Here is a 7,782-nt window from a genome sequence, read left to right as displayed (position 1 = left end):
ACAAGCCTTAGATGTATGTTTCCTGAGGATAAGAGTATAAAATGATATCAGAACAACACTAATTCAAAAATAGGACTGTAAGTATTCTCTCTTTTACTCTTTCCTTAACTCCAAAGCTTTACCTAAATTGCAATTTGGGGATAGAACCAGATGTATATTGAAGTTCTTCATCATTAAAATCTTCTGATGGAACTTCCAGATCAGAAATTCCATCAGATAAGCTTGCTAGATCGTATTTGCTATTAAGAGAGTGTTCAGAGCAGTAGTTTATTATCTTTGTAGAACCCCATAAGTCATTCAAATAGAGAAACTAAAAATGACATGCAACTAGCACCAACTTCAAAAGGCTCACTAAGATCATTCTTGGAGTACAGCAAACAATTATTTTTTGAGTACATACGAATTTTTACATAAACATCTCTTGATCTACTACTAAAATATAAATTTATATTGATCATGGTAAGAAATGCAATACACAGTTAACCAAATTAATTGAGGTGAGATTGTAAAAGATGAAATAACCCCCAAAATTAAATTGTCTACACGGCTGAATACCCAAACCAAACTTGGCCTGTTGGAAAGATCTATACAAAATCAGACTGTCTAATAAGTTATTCTTCATTCGGGTATTCTGCCAAACAGTTCATATGCTTGGTACGCATTACACCAATATATCAGAAAGAGATGAAACCACAGTGAAAAGCATCGAATTTTAAGCACTTTTTAACTTGTTATACTTACAAGGAGTAATGCCCAACAGAAGTGTGAACTGTAAAAGAGACCAGTTTGAAATAGGGATTTTTTATTGTTACAACCACCACAGAAAATTTTACTCGTCAGCACCATGTTCTTTTAAAAAAGTTTAACTTCCTTACTCCTCTCAAAATGTTTTTGTAGAGACACCCACACAGTTAGGGGTGTCAATTGGACTGGATTTGGTCCAAATCGATCCAGTCCAATGTGAGTCCATTACAAATGGGCCAGATCCAATCCAATTCAATGAATATTTTGGACAACTTTTGTACCGGTCCAATTCAATGTCTGGATCATTCAATCTGTTCAAATTCATTTTAATTTAGATTGGTTTCAATCCAAATACAGTCCGTTGACACCAAGATTCTTATTTTATATTAATGGATCATATATTGGCTTAATCCAACCCAAATTTATTATGGATGGATCAGGTCCAATCCAATCTAATAAATATTTTGGAATGGATTGGTCAAATCCAATATGTCTTGTTGGCACGTCCAAATTAATTTTGGACTGAATGGGGTCTAGTAAAAAAACAGTCCATTGACACTCTTACCTGCAGTCAGCATTGTTGATATTTGTTAGGTTTAATCTGCCAACATGGATTAAAATTCCACACTGGCATCTCCTTTAATTTTTTTAATGGAAATGCCCCTTCTTTCATTTTTCCCTCTCCCACCTCCTTCCTCTTTCTTTCTTCCATATTCTTCACGATCCTGTTCTCTCTCTCCCTCACAAACTCCAATCGAGCATATTGCTAGAAGTTAAATTTTTTGCTTTCACCCATTTTTTTCTTAGGGGGTGTTTTTTTTTTTTTAGATTTTGAGAGAGGGGAAAGTTGGTCAATGAGATTTTAATTCCCATTGACCAAGAATCCCATGTTCTTTTTTCAAATTTATGTGAGGATCAGGGAAAGTTTATTTTTCTAGGTACCCCTTATCCAGGTAAGTGATACCCATTTCCTAGGTGGGTAAATAACTTTTCTACTTAGGGGAAAAGTTGCCAACACTTGAATGGGACAATAATACCCCTTTTAATAATAGATTTTTATGGTAAAAATGGTCATTGCCTTATTTATATGAGAAATAAAAGAACATGGATAAATGTACTTACTCGGGTAAGTGTTTCCCAAAAAAAACTTACTCAAGTAACTGCATTTACCCGGATAAATAACTTACCGAAAAGTGAACAGGGCCTTAATTAGATTTTAGTCTCCCCTTCCTCTCTCACACCTTGTTGTCTGCTTGACAAGAAGCTTGGTTTTCTCTCCTCATGGAAAGAAGTAAGGTTTTCTATTTTGAGTCTTCTGATTGCAAGACTCTCTCATAAATACACATACCTATAATAATAGTTTGACGAAGAGAGTAACTAGTTGAAGTTTGAAGTTGGATTGTCGGAGGAAGTTGCAGGCTTGTCATCTTGTTGAGCAACTTGAGCCCTAGCTTGGGTTTCTTCTCTTGCAGCAATGAATGGAAATTGAAGGGTGATTCCCTTGTTATGGGCCCGGGCGTAGGATCTTATCACGGGTTAGTCCACGGGGAGAAAGCCCTGCTTTCCCTTGCGCCTTCCCTTGCGTGCAGACTCTATTGTGGGAAACCGAATGGATGATTTATTCAAGAGACCACCCAAACTCTCCTAATGGGTGTTTTGTCCAAGAAACCACCCGAACTCTCCTCACTCTTTTCTTGACTGGAAAACTAAATGCTTTATTTCAATTCGTAACTCCTTAAATAGGAGATTACAGAAGGCAATTTCTTGTTGGATTCGACTAGGCTACAGTAATCCAACTCAAACTCAAACTCCTAATAGTAACACAACTCTTACTTAAGATAAGATAGGATAAGATAAGATAAGGGATAAGGGATAAGGGATGGTGAAACTGGCGACAAGTTGGTGAATAGAGCTGATGTGGTAAGATAAGTGTGGACCCACCCTGATGAGTTGTCATGTGGGCCCCGCCCTACTGTTGTTGTCAGGCGGTGCGCGCGTCTTGCGGTGCAGCTGCCGTGCGGTGTGTGTTGCGTGCTGCTAGGTGGTGCGTGCTGTGCGCAGCCAGGCAATGCGTGTTGCACGCTATCGAGCAGCGTGTGCTGCTGTGTGGCGCTGCCTGCTGCTGTGCGTGCTGCTGCTTATGACTGCGCCGCAGTGCGCTGCCGGTCGGTGTGTCCATAACATCCCTCCTTTTGGTTTGTGGCTAGAATGGGAATCGTAATTCCTTTGGAATTAGAATCAGAATGACCTATTCCCCCAGCCTGTTTGGTTCGGACAGGAATCAAAATCAAATTTAAATTGATGTTGTTTGGTTCATCTAGAAGCTAGAATCATAATTAATCAAGATTTCCAAATTTAGCCCTAATAAAAAATTCAAAAGTTAACCTTTTATTATGATTTTTGAAATAGATAAATAAATAGTTTGACATTTAATTCACATATGAAGAGATAAAGAAAACATGAAAAAATAAAGAAAAAAAAGGCATAAAAATTGCAAATTGGATAGCCTTGTATTTCTAAGCATCAACAAAAGTTGACTACAAATACCAAATATAATAAAAACTATAGGTATTTTGGGGTAGGGGATTTGGAAAGCAAGGGAAGAATCAGATTTGAGGCCCCTGAAATCTGTTTCAGCAGTCAGGTAGATCAAACAGAACATAAATGGAGTCATGCTCACTTCTATCTGGTGAAGATCCAATTCCTTTCTAACTCAAATTTATAAATTACAGAGAATGAACATTTACAAATTTGTTCAGTATGAAAAGTGAACTGTCTCCATCTCTCAGTCTCTCTAATCACATGCCTGGTCTAACTGTTTCAGAATTAGTGTTTCATGAAAGGTGTGCCACTGCTACGGCCGTATATAATTGTTATTTATTTGTAGGAGCTTTGCTAGTAATTCTTCCATATTAAAGTCATTATTCCCAACTAAACTTTTTCAATATGAATTTTAATTACTAATTTCGTGTTAGTACTTTTATGAAACTATTTTTATGAAAGCATTTTTATAAAGGTATTTTTATAAAAACATTTTTACGAAAGCATTTTTAAAAAATACTTTTATGAAAGCATTTTTATAAAAATATTTTTAAGAAATCACTTTTGTAAAAGTACTTTTATGAATACACTTATGAAGCACTTTTATGAAAGTAATTTTATGAAAGCACTTTTATGAAAGTATTTTTATGAATTAAAAGTGCTTTTAAATGGGTATTTTGAAAGTTTGAAAGAAAATGAAGGACAAAATAGTCACAAATGCTAATTTAAGTGCTTATTAGAGAAAAATACTACCAAACACCCAATATAAAAAAGTACTATTTGACTGTTGTCTAACGCTACCCCTATTGTTTCTAACAATTGACTAGCTCTACCCTTACCATAGCATATGTTAATTTTCCATCAAAACTTGTATATACATGATGCATATTTTTTTAAAACCCAATTTTACCCTTCATCCCTATCCCTCTCCCTTTCTTCTTCTCCTCCTTCACCATCTTCTTTAAGCCACCACAACATAGACGAAAAACTTGGCTGCTCATTCAACCAAAGTAGCATTTGTTGGAAAGGTTGGGGAACAGTTGAGTGAGTAGCCTAGTGTCTCCATTCATTTCAGTTCTCTCTCTACAATTCTGGTTTTGGAATCCACTGAGCCTTGGCGGATTGTGGTTTCTAGAAGAGTTACATTGCTTGAGTGGATGGAAGTCCGAGAAGAGCAATGAAAGAACTCCCCTGAATCGTTGCTTCCTGAAGAAGATTTTCCGTCATTAATATTCCATTGTTGAATTCAAAGGTATCTTCTATGATTCCTGGCTTATTCTCACAACTCCCAGTTCTGCTACCAGAACATGAAATCCACTCCATAAATAACCAACTTCACTAATCCCTACACAAAAAGCTAACACTAGCTTATACCACTTCGCATTCACTTCAAAAGAACTCCTCCACAACGTAACTTCTCGAACAGTTCCCACTTTCACCAAAAAACAAACCTTCGAACCCTCTTCAAGTGTTAGAATTCAGGGCTCGAATTTAACTGAAAAGCCCAAAGCACAAAAACCACCACCTCGAAAGAAAAGAAACAAAAAACTTTAATTTAGTAGGGTAGAAGAGACTGAAACAAACATAGGAAGATTAAGAGAGACCTCTACACAATCCTCTTTTCTTCCAACTATTTATTCGAGTCTTGAGCTTACATTCCAACTATTCCCTATAACTCGTTTATATGGTTTCAGGAGAGAACATTGAACACACACACACACACATATTGAAAACGAGGAGAAAGAAAAATCTAACAAAAGGAAATGAGATAAGAGAGGTGGATATAAATGGGAGGTGCTTGGACAAGGCAGACTGTAGTGTTGCAAGCAGTGTACTAGGGCTCTATATGTGTAGCTTGTCATTGTGCATCTCTTCATTATTATGATCATATTGGTGTCTTAGTGTGGGGACCGGAAAACCACTCCAATGGATTTGCAAAACCAAATCTCAAACACAGTTGAGATTTACTGTTGATAGTTTAGGTTTCCATCAGAGAGAGTGAAATCTTATCATTCACTTTGTTCGACAAAGGAGTTGATCCTATCACTATGATCACAAATTCAGATGAATTTTCAGACTATTCCAACATACCCAGGTTTTGACCTTCAATGGATCTCATTGATTGGCATAACAAAAACAACCCAATCCAACACCTAGTGTAATACCATAATTAAGTTTAGGGGTTATGTGTAACTTTTTAATTTTTCCATCAACTAGAAAATGGTTTTGGTTTAGTGTTTCAATCAAACACACACTACATATTATTTGGCAGCACATCAGTGTCAACATTGGCAGTATAAACTCCCAAAGTCTATCAAATGGCTGAGAACATTCTAAACTAACGCGAGTCTCATAAGTGTCCAATTTAAAGTGTAATTTCACAGAAATATACCAATATCAACAGTAAACAATAATGTACTTTTATTCATTTATAATAAATGTATCTATACATCAATCTGATTGAAACTAATGGAATACATTATCTAACAAATACATACAAAATAATAGACAATACAAGGTTTTGCACTCTACATATTTGCATTTGTACTCCATCCAAACTTAGCTCTAAGATCAAAATGGATATTTCAGCCCTTCCGTCAATATTTTAAAGGCAACTGTAATTTTTCAAAATAGTAGGAGTAGGATTAGACAATAGTAAAATAATAGGGGTATACTTAGTCAATTAGCTAAATCATAAGGGTAGTTTAAGAAAATTACCCTATTGGGTAATTTATTAAAACACCAATATATTTTAATGAATTTACTAAAACCTACCCTATAGTTTGTGCTTTACTAAAACATCCTTTACAATTTTCAATCAATTTACTTAATTGACATTCCATTAGATGAAAGTGGAAAATGACAGTTTTAACTCTAAAATACATTAAAATTAATTTAATCAAAAGAGACTAAAACTAAAATTCCATTTTTGCCCCTAATAAAACACAGATAACCCCTTTATTTTTCTCTATTTGGTCAATTTTGTTGTGTTTACAAAAAAATGTTAGGGCATTTTTGGAAATAAACAATCATGGGTTGATGCACCTAAACATTTTCCACTTAGTTTAGGTGATCATGTTACTATTTTCATATGATAAAACAAATAGTTATGAATGAAAGGTCTATTAAGTACATAGGTTGTAAACTATAAGGGCACGCTTGTTTGCGTTGTAAAACCTCATTGATATAAAAGTCCACCACCAGTTTGGTTTTGTTGGCATTTGTTTGTAGTGTAAATCAAGACCGATGTAAAACTCCACCCGCTTCAGATTTGTCGACATTTGGATGGAGTGCAGTTTTACATCACAAGTTGATGTAAAACCTCACTTATAGTAGAGTTTTCCATCAATTATCATTGTAAATATTTACGATTTTTCGAAGCTCAACGGTTCAGAGATTTTAAACTATTAGTGAAAAACTCCGTCGATGGACTTTTACATTGATGAGGTTTTACATTGCAAACAAATGCTACCTAAAGGGTATTTTAGCAAAATGCAAACTATAGGATAGATTTAAGTAAAATCTATGAAATTGTAGGGGGTGTTCTAGTAAATTAACCTTAATTATTCTACAACTCTATGCCCTCCGGTTCAAAGTTTGAAACAAAAACTTTCCAGCTTGCAAACAAAGAAAAGTCCATTGCCCATTTCCATGCTCCAACGTCTATGCACCTCACCAGTAAAATTTGTTTGTTGTTCATAGGATTTAATCAATTTAGATCAAACCTTTAGAACACGTGGAGGATCAAATCCTATTTATGGCTACTATTCAAGAAGTCTTATTTATGACTTTTAATTTTCTGTATCAACCATCTAAACATTGACAAAAAATAAATAATCCCAAATTCTTACCTCTTTTATTCAAAAAAGTTGGGATCATGTCTCAATGGACATTTTCGTGACCCCATTTTTTTAAATAGAAGAGGCAAACATTTGGGACTATTTAATTTTTTTGCCACCACTTGGATGGTTGATAATGAAAAATAGATGACATTCAAAAAGTATTTGTTTCTTTTTCAAAATATGACTTTACAACTGATTAACAACATATACTGAATTAACACATTTTGAAAATTTGAGAATCAAAGAGTATTAATCGGGAATTTTTTCTTATTCAACGGCTATACGCCGTCTGATTCAAAGTTTCAAGCAAAAGCTTTCCCGCTTGCAAACAAACAAAAGTCCGTTGCCATCTCCATGGTCCAACGTCTATGCACATCATCAGTAAATTTGTTTATCGTCCCTAGGATCTAATCAATTTTGGATTCTGCCATGTGGCGAGACCAAAATCTTATTTCAGATCAAACCTCTGGAACACGTGGACGGTCGAATCCTATTTACGGCTTCATGTTACCCAGAAGTCAGATAAACTTCCCTAGTCCAGTAGACCACAGATTTCTTCCTGATTCTGATTTGTCTTACCCTTCGATCACGCCACGTTTCTAATATTTCAGGCTATCAGCCTCCCTCATTCTCTCACAAAACTTGAATGAGTTGT

Source organism: Nelumbo lutea, chromosome 2 (assembly GCF_056320005.1).
Source record: "Nelumbo lutea isolate HS-2025 chromosome 2, American lotus-T2T, whole genome shotgun sequence".
Lineage (NCBI taxonomy): Eukaryota > Viridiplantae > Streptophyta > Magnoliopsida > Proteales > Nelumbonaceae > Nelumbo > Nelumbo lutea.
This window is presented reverse-complemented; position numbering follows the sequence as displayed.